This window comes from Pygoscelis adeliae, unplaced genomic scaffold, assembly GCF_000699105.1.
Source record: "Pygoscelis adeliae isolate BGI_AS28 unplaced genomic scaffold, ASM69910v1 Scaffold244, whole genome shotgun sequence".
Lineage (NCBI taxonomy): Eukaryota > Metazoa > Chordata > Aves > Sphenisciformes > Spheniscidae > Pygoscelis > Pygoscelis adeliae.
Genome location: NW_008824648.1, coordinates 2,831,996 through 2,845,271, shown reverse-complemented (window position 1 = coordinate 2,845,271; position 13,276 = coordinate 2,831,996). Strand labels below are relative to the sequence as shown.

Sequence of the window (13,276 nt, the reverse complement as noted above, 5' to 3'; positions counted from 1 at the left end):
TCTAACCTTTTATGAGTAGACCTCCAGTTCCCTGTTAACCAAAACCAGGGAATCCACCAGTGCCCCCAGTCTCCAGGGAGAGGAGGGCTGTCACTCCCCCCCAATTTATCTGATTCCAGCAAAGGGTGTGCTCCAACCCTAGCCTAACCCTAGCAGTTTGGCTTGGCCTTGAAGAACCAAACCTCGTTGCTCTTGATCATCAATTTCTAACATATTTTAATTTCTGTATTCAACTCCCTAAGTCATTTGAGATCACAGCTTCACACGCTCTCATCTTTTAGACCAGTGTAGTGACTACCTCAGAAGCCAACACACAATGCGTATCCAGTATGAACACCTAACTTGCTTCACTTTGTTCCTCCAAACATCTGTTTTGGTTGCACACACAAAGACCACTTTATGGTTTCTGTAGTCTACCTTTCACAACAACTGTCCCTTGATTTTTGAAACGTTTAAGTTGTCTAGTTAAGCAGGAAATCCAAAAACAATCTTTAGGGTTTTTATATTTGGTTTTAGCCAAATATAAAAATGTCAGTGCAAAAAGCAGATACTTATATTCCATGATGCACCAGAGATTAAAAGAAAATTGCATTTTTAGCACTCTACTAACTACAGTGTTTAACTGCTCACAAATGGTTTTTCATATTTTTGTAGTAATTTACAGTGTGCAATAGGTATTGTAATCTAATCCACCACAATTGCATAATTTCTGACCAACTTGCTGTTGATAAATAATGCAAGTATTAGGTTATTAAATTTTTTACAATTAAGTGACTAAGAAAGCTGTTTATTGCCTTCCGTTATACCCTCTGTTAATAAGATCGTTGTTGCAGATGTTCGTGTATGCTGCATTGATGTTTAATGGTGCATGATGCTCTAGGTGGTTCCCATAACCTTGCTTTGTCTACTATGAGCTGACTCAATTGATATGATAATAGAGAAAAGAGGTCTGAAACAAGCTGGGCTGTACTGGCACAATTTGCATAACCTTTAAATTTGCCATCATTTGATAGCCAACTGCTCCTAAAAATTCTTATTCAGTTGTCAGCAACAACAATATACTGTACAAACAGCATTCTGCAATTGGACAGGTGGGGAGGAAAGAGAGGGCATGCACAGTTTATTGCACTTTTATATTCTGTCAGGAAATGTACTTATTATCAAATTTATAAAGCCGCCAATTTGGAGTAGAGTTCTGCAGTTTCATTCGTGATCAATTGCTATTAGCCACAATGCCTGGCCCGGCATCTTTTCAGGTTCACAGTACAATATCACAGTGTCGGATTACAAGGGGCATAAATATTTGGTTCCACAGACTCCTCTCTGATTTAGTTTTGACTGCTAATCACGGGGGCAGGGAGAGGAATCAGGATGGATTAGGAGGGCGGGGGGGGGCACAGGGGAGCAGAATACAGCACGCAAAATCCATGTAAGCAGCCCTCCAAACTTTAAATCTGGTTTCTGACGACTCTATGTATTCTTTTTAAACAAACGTTAGTATTACCTCATTCAGTAGGTATAGCCAAAACCTAACAATATAAAAATAGTTCATGTTTACCGTATTCACTAAATCTGCCGTCTGTATATACTTGAAGTCAGGTCTGCTTACTTTACTGACTTTATTATTCATAACAAAGAAAACGGCTATGGTGAAAATAAGCCGGAGCCTACTTTCATTCAAATGGGATCAACGACGTAAATGTTATTTTTGTGGTATCCAGGGGTTTATATCGAAACTGCCACTTCATATTCTATATTATGCTCAGGTGTGTCAAGGTCAGGTCATTGGTATATGAGTAACACGCACGGCCTACTTTTCAGATAATGGCATTTAAACCATTTCCACTTGCTTTATCTGTAAAACCTACTGTGGAAATCACTGAGCCAAACGGATCATAAAATCTCCCAGTTCCACTTTTAGACAATTAACCATTTTCGAGGACTCCAATTAACCTCTCCCCCCCACGTTAACTCTAGATGTTTTGTCGTCTCACACAAAATGAATCCTAAATCCCCAAAGTCAGGTGAAGCCAGACCCATTCAAACCTTCCCTTCGTCCACTTTTTCCACTAGCCAGGATCTCTGCTCTGACCCCCCCGGAGCTAAGGATTTGTCTTCCATTCAGCCACCTATTTCCCACAACTTCTATTGCCTGCAACTGGATGCCACAGCAGAGAAATTTCTAATCAAAGGGTCACTTTCCTGCAGTTAATTTTCGTCCAGGGTCACCATACATACCCACATTTTCCTCTCCTTCCATTCTGTGCAATTGTTTTATAGTGATTATTTGAGCAGGTGAAGATTAGAGGCTTGAAAACATAAGTTCCATCATTTATGGCAAAAGCATGACATGGATAGCTACAATTTGAACTTTTCTACGATGTTCATTCAACTGTAATCATGAGATGGGAAATAAAATCTCTAAATTAAAGATGATAGGCTATCAGAGTCCGTAGGGCACCTTCTGAGTAGAGGTTCTGCTCTGTGATGATTTGTTATGAAGTGAACCGCTGCCTAATAAAACAAGGCTAAAACTGCCAAAATAATGGGGAAAAAAGATCTTCTACAGAAGATATTCTGCCTAGGTGCCAGTGGTCAAAGGGTCCGGCTCTTTATGCACCTCATTTGTTACAGACAACAAAGAAGATACCTGAAGGTAAAACGTGTTATCAAATCTTTCAGCATACATAAAGTTCGCTTTTCGTATAACCTCTAGGTAGCCTACAAAAATTGAATCGGACATTGCAGACAAAGTACAACACACAAAAAGACACATGGATCTGTATAAACCATTAATATTCATGAATGTTTTAAGTTCTCCGTGGCCATAATCGATATCCAATGAGGTTAATGAGATCTTTCCATTGATTTCAAAAGACACCGGGTTGGGCCCCAGAGACACTACTACCACACTCTCTGCAAGCAGTCCAGCTGGTAACACGTACTTTGGTGGGCTGCTACCCTCCCATCCAGAATTTCAGCAATGACAAAAGATACGCTACCTGGCTTCAAACTGGTTTTGCAAAATGAGCAATATACCATTATAAAACTCAATATGGAGCATTTAGTATCTTGAATTGAAGAGCAGTCAAGGCCACAGTAGTTGCTTGCGATGTTAACACCAATACGAGATCCATAAATAAGACAATTGTTATTTGTTTAAGAAGGAAATGAAAAAAAAAAAAAGCCTTAATGTGTCATCCTCCCAAAAGGTTGAGATTTTGTTTTGTTTTAACTTTGAGCCTCTAGAAAGCAGTGCTTCAAACTCCTGTGTCTTCTAACACATCTAAGCCTATCCAATAGATTTAATCACTGATAAGTAGAGTTATAAGTTCAAACTGGCCTTGACCTTGGGCAGTATGACATTATCTGAAAACCATTAATGGTCTGAAACTAAAGGAAAGGCTCCTTAATAAAAGCAAAACAGTACAAAGGTAAAAAAAAAAAAAGAAAAAGAAAAAAAAAGGAAGTTTTATTAAAAGTATTGATCATGACCTAGGGCACTACAGACATTGATCTTCCCACATCTCCACACGAAAAAAAAGGTTAAGCCAACAAATTATTGATCTATTATGAAACCTGCTGAATAAGCCATACCTTTAATTTCTTACGATGAAAAAACCAATCACACCAAATTAGGGTAAAGAGAAGATATATTTCTTAAAAATTATTGGTAAAAAATTACTATCTGATTAATTTCATAAAATAGCCACCCTGTTAGTATGACTTGAACCTACGTGTCGGGAGGTGAGAAGCCTATGCACTGTAAACCTTTAAAGCACGGGTTTCAAATTCAACTCATTAAACCACATGTTTTTAAGGAGAAATGGGTAGCGTCCAATACTGAATATTGCAGCAACACAGAATGCACATATAGAAAAGGACAATGCTGAACTTTAGACTTAAAGCATAAATTTAATGAAAAGTTTATAGGATAATTATTTTATAGGATAATTATTTTATACGAAACAGAATACTGTAGTTTTGGATTTTCTTCTGTTTGTTCAAAAAGTCAGAAAGATATGTTTAGACTGACATAACATTGTAGCTGCAAGAACAGTTGCTGAATAACTAAAAGTCACCTGAATTTCATATTTGGTGTACATGGAGAGGGGTAGGTGTAATTTTCAGAAAATAGGGGATGGCCTTGACAAAGTTGCATCAATTACATGTGCACGTGAAACGCACAAATTAAATTTGGAAGGCTGTCATTAGTTCCAGTGCTTCCCAAGTACTGAGTGACCGATTCTGCTGTCTCACCATTTTTTAAATATAGTTCTGTGATAAAATTGTTGGTTTTCAGCAGATGAGATGTCAAAGAGGTGGTTTCCCTTCTGAAGGTATATTCATGGCTCTGTCTCCTTATTTGCTTTTTGCAGACATAATTCTACAATATTACCAGCTGATCCTGGAACAACTTTCCTTCCAACTTTGGAACTACAGTCTTTGTTGCTAGATGGAAGTTCAAAATAAAATGCCATGTTTTATGCCTCAGAGTGAGGCCCCACAGCAACTTCAGCCGCTGTGGTTTGTGGATGCTATAGTCTCATCCTCGTCTCCTTCTACTGCAAATCCTGCCTTCTGTCCTCCCATGCTGGCACTAGTACTCACCTGGACCCTGCAATGAGCGGGTTCAGCGAGCTCAGTACCTTTCCAGAGTAGGTTTCTGCCGGTCTGTGTGGACTGCTGAACTGGTTCACCATGCGGGCGGAGAAGTGCCGGCAGGGTCGGGGAAAAGTAGGGGACGGAAACGCGTGTCCTAGGGCGAGTCAGTGATTTCTGATTTCTCTATCAGTTCAAAACTGCCAGGGACCCAAGTCTCCGTCTCTCGTGCTCTGAGGACTACGTAGCCACAGAATGAATAAGGTGAATCCTCATTCCTTCTGTGACGGCCCAGAACAGTATGGGCCTGCCCTGGTAACCATAAGGCTTAATTACTACCATTCTTTCTTCTCAGGATTTCTGGTAGGTAGTTCTGTTGCCTCGTGGTTTGAGCAAACAGAATAATATTGTGCCGATGTCATTTTTTCTGTATGAACCACCTCAACAACTCAGTCAGGACACCAGTAAAATGGTACCAGTTTTCAAGTATTACAGCCATATACACAGGAGGCATCAGAAATTTGTGATAAATTAATTCTACGTGGATGCTCTAATTGAGGAATAATATCACAGGGAAGGCCTCGTTTCTCAAAAAAAAAAAAAAAAAAAAAAAAAAAATTAAGCTACAGTGTACTAAGGTACTTTCTTTCCTGAACAAGAGTGTCCATTTGGGATTTAATGGCACCTGAATCGGTATCTTACTGTAAATTCATTCAACTTTGCTCTCCAGAGTCAAGCAAGACAGGCCTCAAGTGGTTTAAGAGGTGGCCTTATTGAAATCGCCCTGCCTAAGTCCAGTCTTGATGTTAACTGTGCCTACCTGTTATGGGTAGAACGTCCAGGCTATATATACCATCTCTGAGAGGAGCTCTTCAGCGTACTGTGTGCCATCTTCTTGTGATACGTTTAGACTCATTTGGGATAGTAAAGCCAAAAGCTGAGTGTGAAGAATTGCAAAAGTGTCTCACACTAATGGGCTATAAAATTCTCCGTCAATCAATGTAAAAAAGGTGCACATACAAAAAACAAGTCTGGCTTTAAATACACAGTGATGGGCTCTAAACCACCTATTACAACACCATAAAGAAAATCTGAAGTTACAACAGATAATTCCATGAAAATGTCAGATCAATCATCAATGGCAGCCAGAAAAGCAAATAAAATGTTAGGAATTATTAACAGAGGAACACAGAACAAAGGAGACCACAGAATTAAACCACTTTGTAAACTTCTCAGGCACTTGAACATTCTGGTCCCCTTTCACAAAGTGTATAGCAGACCTGAAAAAAGGTGTAGTGAAGGGTGGGCCAGGGTGTCAGAATTAAGGAGCAAACAAAGAACAAATAAACAGAATGGGAGAAGAGTCTGGAAAAAAGACTAGTGAAGGGGAGATAAGCGAGAGTTCTGCAAAATCAGAAGTAACAAGACGTTGTATATGGAATGATTACGGACTGGCCGTGCAATACAAGCAGCAGGAGATAGCCAGTAACAGTCCTGAGTGGCTGAATCCCAACAAGTGAAGGGAGGTATTTCTTTACATAACACAGAGTCTGTGACACTCATTATCACAAGACATTATGTACAGTAAAATCCTATTTGGGACTATTAAGCACAAAGACATCATCTCTAGTTGAGAAATACCCAAGCTACAGATCGCTGGAAGCTGGGGGAGTGTAACATGGAAGTATCACTACAGATTTCTTCTGGTTTTATCCTCTTTTACAAGCACCTACTACTGTACACTGTTGCAGACACCAGGTTAGACAGACCTTTGGTCTGCCTCAGTCCTGCTCCCACTCTTTCACTCTGTATTGCCTCTCCAACATCATATAATTTCTACCAGCTAAGCACTGGATTTGTATATTAACAGTTATGCCTCCAAGAATCCTTTTTAGAGTTATGGTACAAAACCCGACTTCCTAAATCTACATATTTGTATCTGAGAAACAAATATAGAAATTCTTCTGTGTAAGAGGAAACACTGCCCAGTCCTAAGGAGCGGGGTAGGGGCCCCTATTTATCGTCCTTCAACAAACATGCATTTTCCACAGCTTAAAGGGGTAATTTTTCCTCAGAATGCCAGAATGTAAATTCATTGTAGCACCTGAAATTCGGGCTAGGTTTAATAAGAAGCATAGTTTTGCCTTGAAAACTCCTTATTACTAGTGGTTTCCCAGCTTCACTCTCAATTTCTGGGCTAAACTGGTGCGTTAACGCATTAGACTAGAATTAAATCAATATGAAATTACTGAAACACACACACATTACATATATACATATATCTATTTACATTATTTATATCTATACATTCTTTGAGATGCAACAGTTGATACACTTTTAAGTCCAGACAAGATACCAGTATCCAGGAACTTAGGTTTTAATAATGTGTTTCAGCTGTCTAATAAAATGCTCAGACCTCCTCTCCCACACAGCATGAAAGCACGAATGGTCTCAGTTACGAAAAGGTATTACCAGCTTTGCTATTCATTAATCCTTATCAACAAATGTTCATTATTAATTTAGGTTTTGTGGTTTCCTAAATCACAACTAAACTAAAAATAATTCTGTTGGGCTTTCTGGCTCATTTGTTATGCCATTAGTGGACTAAAAATTCCTTTTTTTCTAAATCCATTTTTGTTTTTTAAACTTTTTTTTCCATTTGTGAATATAAATGGATAGGGAGGAGTGAAAGTGTGTAATCCTGTGAAAAAGAGTACACACTGTAATATAACCCAACTACTATTTCCTTAGGTCCAAGACACTACTTTTGTTTGTGTAAACACATAGGAAGGCTGTCTGATAAAAAGAGCTAGTCGAGGTTTTCCTGTCTGGAAGGCTAAGCATGAAAGCTGTGAGAAGTAAGGGAAAAAAATAACACTTTTTTTTGCTTCTTAGAGGAGAACACACAATACTCAGTAATGTACAGAAAGAGGAGCTGCAAACAGGCCCACCATAAAATATCAGCAGTGTCAATAGTAATAAATACTTCTATGTTTTATAGATAGGCTTACAAGTTAACAAGCTGGTCTATGATTGCAGCACAACCTAACAAAGAAAACCTACTGACCTCTGTTTAGAGTAAGTTGTATGCTTGAACATCAGTCCTTTTTATTTGCCCAAAAAGCATACACCATCATGCCATTATGATTTAAGAACAGCTCTTAAAATCCCTCTAGTTTCCACAACTTTGACAACCTTCTAAAACAAACAGTTTAAAAACTCTCCTTCTAAAATATTTAAGATCTAACATGTCCTTGCAAAGTAAAAGAAGCTTCATCATTCACAAAAACATACTATCCACACCTTTGTTGTTATTTTCATTTAGATCAGGTTTTGGTTCTATCCAAACATATAAACATTGAATTTATGAACGTACGTGCATATATCACCTTAACAATGGTTGTACCGGGTGACACCAACATCCATTTAGCTCAGTATCCTGTTTCGGATAACAGGTAGAGGCAAATGCCTAGCATTACTCCAACATCCAAAGCTTGGTAGGCAGGCTCTAAAATTTGGTAGTGTTCCAAGGTTTATTGCAACATGTTAATCTGGCTATATTGCACATGCTGTTTAATTTATGGAATAGGTTATAACAAGTAATAATAACAAGTAGAAATTCACAAAACTATTTCAGCATGTACTATGTGGTAGGTGCACTAAGAAATTTTTAAGATGGACCTTTCTCATTCTACCACATTCGCCAGCACTGCTAATACATTTCCTGAAATATTCTCAAGTAACGTATCCCAAAAACTGAAGAAGATATAAGTGGTTAGTAAGCCCTAACTGAGGAGGCTTTAATGCTTGAATCCTTAAAAAAATCCATTTTTACTGCCATATTCTAACAAATGAGGTTATTACAAATGCGCCCTTAACAGAGGTGGTCTTGCAAACACTGGGGGGAAAAAAGAATGGAAAATTCTATGTTCACGCCTGAACATGCCAGATTTCATCATTCATAACTTGAAAAATGCTGAAGTGATTTTCTTTAAATTTGGATTGTTTTTCTTTCCTCTATTAAAGCTATAAAACAAGCCAAGTTTAAAGTTTGTAGCTTCAGCTGTTTTTGAATTATGCAAATATTTCAATATAAAAGTATGTCTTTCCATTGCTGAACTGATTTTGCTCAGACTTTCCAAAGACTTCCCTTTGGGCCAAGACCAGTCATAAAACGTATCTGACTAAAAGTAATTTGTTTAAAAATGTTATGAGCAGCTCTGTAAAAGGGATAGCTTTCACAGCATTTGATTCTGACAAATGTTACAGCACACATATAGATATGACATATACATACTTGCCAGAGCTTGTGATTTTTGGTGCATTTCTTAAAAGCTCCAGCTGCTGAAATCAGGAGATTGCATGTGTTCATTAACTCTCTCCCCTTTCCCTGCATATGTATTTTTTGTGGTTACAGAAAAAAGTGTTGAAACGTGAAATGAATGTATCCCATAAGCTCAGTAACCCTAAGTCAAATCCAGAATCTCAGGCCTGGGAAGAGGGATATGATGGAACAAGGCTGTGGTAGTGGGACCAGAGTCTTGATAGCCAAGTAATTCCCAGTATGGCCGAGGAGTATCCACACAAGGAATTAACCCAATGTTGTTCCTCGAATAAACTTTTCTGGGAAGCAAGTCCACAGACCCTATTTTCAGTTACCAGTACCTTTCCCAAACCACAATCCTCTGTACTGAAAGGTTTCATCACAGGTGTCTCACAGGCTACTTTTTTTTCAAAAGAGTTTTATCAAAATTCAGTCATGTTGGGGACCGATGCTAGAGAACATTACAACGTTTTTGCCAATGTTAATTCTTAGGGTCACTGAGAAGATCCAATGCCTCCAAGTTCTTCAGTAAAAAGATAAAATTTGACATCATAGAAAAATGCAGCACCTCACGTTGCCCAGAGAGGTGGTGGATGCCCCATCCCTGGAAGCATTCAGGGTCAGGCTGGATGGGGCTCTGAGCAACCTGATGTAGTTGAAGATGTCCCTGCCCACGGCAGGGGGGTTGGACTAGATGACCTTTAAAGGTCCCCTCCAACCCAAACTATTCTATGATTCTATGATGTGAAGAGGAAAACTTCAGACAATGATCATTTGCACATGCTCTGTGGAGTCTTACTAGAAGCTGACAGTTAATTTAGTCAACATTTCATCTGCCACAGCTCCTGTGTGCCAATCCTAAACACTCCTTTCCTTCCCTATAAAATACACTGATCACACTCAGTTTGAATTTGAGCTTGCCTCTTCCTTGCAATTATTCCTACTGACAAAGAACAGGAAGGAAAGGGAGAGAAAAGGGGCCTTGGGGCTGGAGTACTGTGATGGAGGAGATATGAACAGACAGTAGAAAGACCCAATGCGCCCCACGATAAAGAGAGAGAAATTTTTCCTCTGAAAACACAAATAATTCAGAAAGCCAAAGAAAGTGGACTGACAAATTGGGATTGCTGATGCAGTTACTGCTTTTCACTGTTTTCATGATCTGCTCCAGTTGCATGGACCTCTAAGTTGCTTGACAATCCGTGCCTGAGCGTCTACAGCTCGTGGTCTGTTTGAGGTGAGCCACCAGTGGTTTTGGCGGGCATTAAAACAATGTTGTGTAAACTGCAGCAATTCATAAGCTGACTAAACATCTTTTCTGTACGGCTGGGCCAGATTGTTGGAGGAAGTAGACGTTTTAGCTGTCTCAGTCTAAGCTCTCTCCCTCGTCTATCAGAGCTATATTCTCAGAAGTCTTTGGTTAATCTTTCTTTCCTTTTGGTAACAAACTGTGCCTTTCTGCCCTACGCTCTACTCCTCAAACACCTGTTGATACTTCCATTCCCTGGAGTGTCCAGGAATCAACAACTGTCACCACACTCCTCTCCACATGTAATGATGAGCTGTATTTGGCCTTCTTCATCCCACCAAAAAACCCAAGAAATTCCACATCTAATTTCCAGCACATATAATTCTGTGCCCTTTCATGAATGAGCTGGCAACCTGCAACAACCCCTTTTATCCATCTTATTTCCTCTCCTTCCAGCCAGAGCTGTATCAAAGTGTATCCCTTCATTATTTCCATCACCCCATTCCCCATTCAACTCATCAAAGAGATGCATTCCTCTTCTCGTAACCCAGCCCTTCCCAACTTAGCCCCATGGCTGTCTGGTCCTCGACAGTACGCAGAGGCTTTGTCTGACAGAGGAAACGGAGCTCTGTTAAGGATGCTCTTACAGCCCCGGTGCTGCCCTTCTCATCTTGCCACGCGTGGGCAGGGGGAAGGGAAAGAAGGGGGGGTGGCCACCCGGCTGCGTCTCTTCACAGAGCGCAGCCCAGTCCAAGCCATTCACTTCTACTCCCATGGCTCACGGTAATGCTGGACGCTCCGCGTTGCTGCCAGAGAGCAGAGACCTTTCCGTGGGGAAAATGGAGAAGGGGAGGAGGGAAAAAAAGGTAGAAAAATCACAAAGGCCAAATTCACCTTTTGTCTGAAAAAATTCTTTTCCTCTCACACCTGTAAGCTCCAGCTCCACCCTGCGCTCTTTCAGAGGACACAGAGACCACTGGAATATGTGTTACTCCCAACAGCTGATGAGGGATGGTTAAAGGCAGCAGTAGAGGGAAAGAAAGGAAGAGGCGAGTCCTTATCCCAGATACGGATCCCCTCTGGATGAGTCACTACTGACAGAAACATCTTTCAACTAATAAACGTGTTCTTATTATGGACAAAATATAAAGCAGAAGGTACCGACAAGCATGTTCAAATCCACAACTGACTTTGCAAAAACTATTTTAATCTAGGCACAAACTTATTGAGAATGTATTGTTTCCTCAGAAAGGCAGGATAAACTACTACTACACAGCCTGCTTTTTCGAAAAAGCTATTCTTCTTCTGTGCATTAGAAAAAGGAAATGAATTTTATACTGGTAACTACTCCTAAATGCAGCAATTCTTCCAGAGATCATTTAGAAACTTTCTACACTTTCCACTGCAGGTTTCAAAGTACAACTAGACCTAATTAGTGTTGAAATAAGTGTGTTAGCAGTACTCTATGCCATTCTGTGGTATCATCATCATATGCTAAATTAAGGGACACATTATCCTTCTTTCATTATTATTTTAATGTGAGGAGGTGGGAAAGAGATGATCCACACCAAAGGAAAGGAAAAGGGGGAAAACAATAACAAATTGGTATCTCTTTCGAGAATTGCCCCACAGGCCAAACATTTTTATGTTCTTAATCATTATTAAATGACTTAACATGACACAGAGCCTGGCGAATGATTGCATCCTGACATGAGAACGAATTACAAATGAAATGAAAGATCAAGCTGTATTAGAGGACTGCCTCTGGGAAATGAAAATCTTTAATTCTCTTTTATTATTGACATTTATTTGGCTGCCATGAATAACAACATAGCAAAGAGCTATGCTTGTGCACTGAATAGCTTATCCCACGGCTCAAAACTGCCTTAACATTTATCATGTTTGCTTTTGTAGCTGACACCATTGCATACACTCTCTATCCATCTTGCATTTATCATGCATATAAAGTGCATTCTCTAATTTAAGTTCATTTCATAGCAAACAAACAGCTAAGATTAGCAAGTGTCAGTCCTCAAACAAGCTCCCAGTTGTAAAAATATCAAAGAAGGGATTAATGGATTTGTTAACAACTCTAGTTTGAAGAATAAAATAAGTACACAGTGAAAATTAAATAAGAGCACAGGAGGGTTACATATAAGATTTAGGTTTACTACCGTTATTACTAGCTCATGTATAAAACATTTTTATACTGCTATTTTTCAGCCAACTGTACAATACTCAAGTGGAGTGCCTCCATATGGGCCATTCACGTAATGCAGTAACTTTCTGGAAGCAACACTTCCATCATTATTCAGCGAGATACACATACCCAACTCTCAATGACTGCTTTCTATTTCCTTTAAACCAGTTTGTAGCTAACAAAACAGAGGAAGATGCAAACTACTGGAGAAATCATTCGAACGGCTGCTAAGCATGATCTATATAGCAGTGACCTACCTACTTAGTGCCTAGCCCTGCAGCCACAGCCTGAAGCCAGTTCTGATTTTGAGGCACATATCGTATGAGTAAGCACCGGTCCCTCAGGTGCAAAGCTTCCTCAACTTCACTTGATTTCCAAAGGAGGAATTCAGCCCTGACTTACCTCGTGAAGGAACGAATGACTAAAACGGCTTGCCATAGCACATGTTTTTAATAGCTTTATTTAGTCTAGAAGCATAGGTGGACAGAATTAAAGAGACTGTCAAAAGGTAGGCAGTCATGTTTATAATGCTTAAATCTGTGCGTCGTGCATCATCAATTTAGACAGCACAAACTACTTGTATCCCTGCTAGAACACCTTTTTCCCACGTACTCCTTTGAGAATAGAAAAGCAGACGGCTGAGAAAAGCTAAAGTGAGATTTTCTGCTCAAAGCAAAAAAGCCTGGAAATTCACTTAGTGCTGGATTTCACTTCCTCCTCTTCACAAATGTTTAAATATACTATACTGTTGCACAGCTGTTCTCGGCAGGCATAGTGTGTTCTTGTTTGCAGCAAAGATGGCTACACAGATAAAATCTCAAGTCATAAAAATCTGAGTAAAACCAACTGGATCAATATTTTAGATCTATGTTATAAAAAAAGAACTTAAGATGTTCAGAAC

The 13,276-nt window shown here is 39.4% G+C and overlaps 1 protein-coding gene across 1 annotated transcript in view; it reads right to left on the bottom strand.

The window, feature by feature from the left end:
* Positions 1-13,276, bottom strand: part of ADK (adenosine kinase) — a 288,796-nt gene that overhangs the window by 29,129 nt on the left and 246,391 nt on the right. The window lies entirely within an intron of this gene.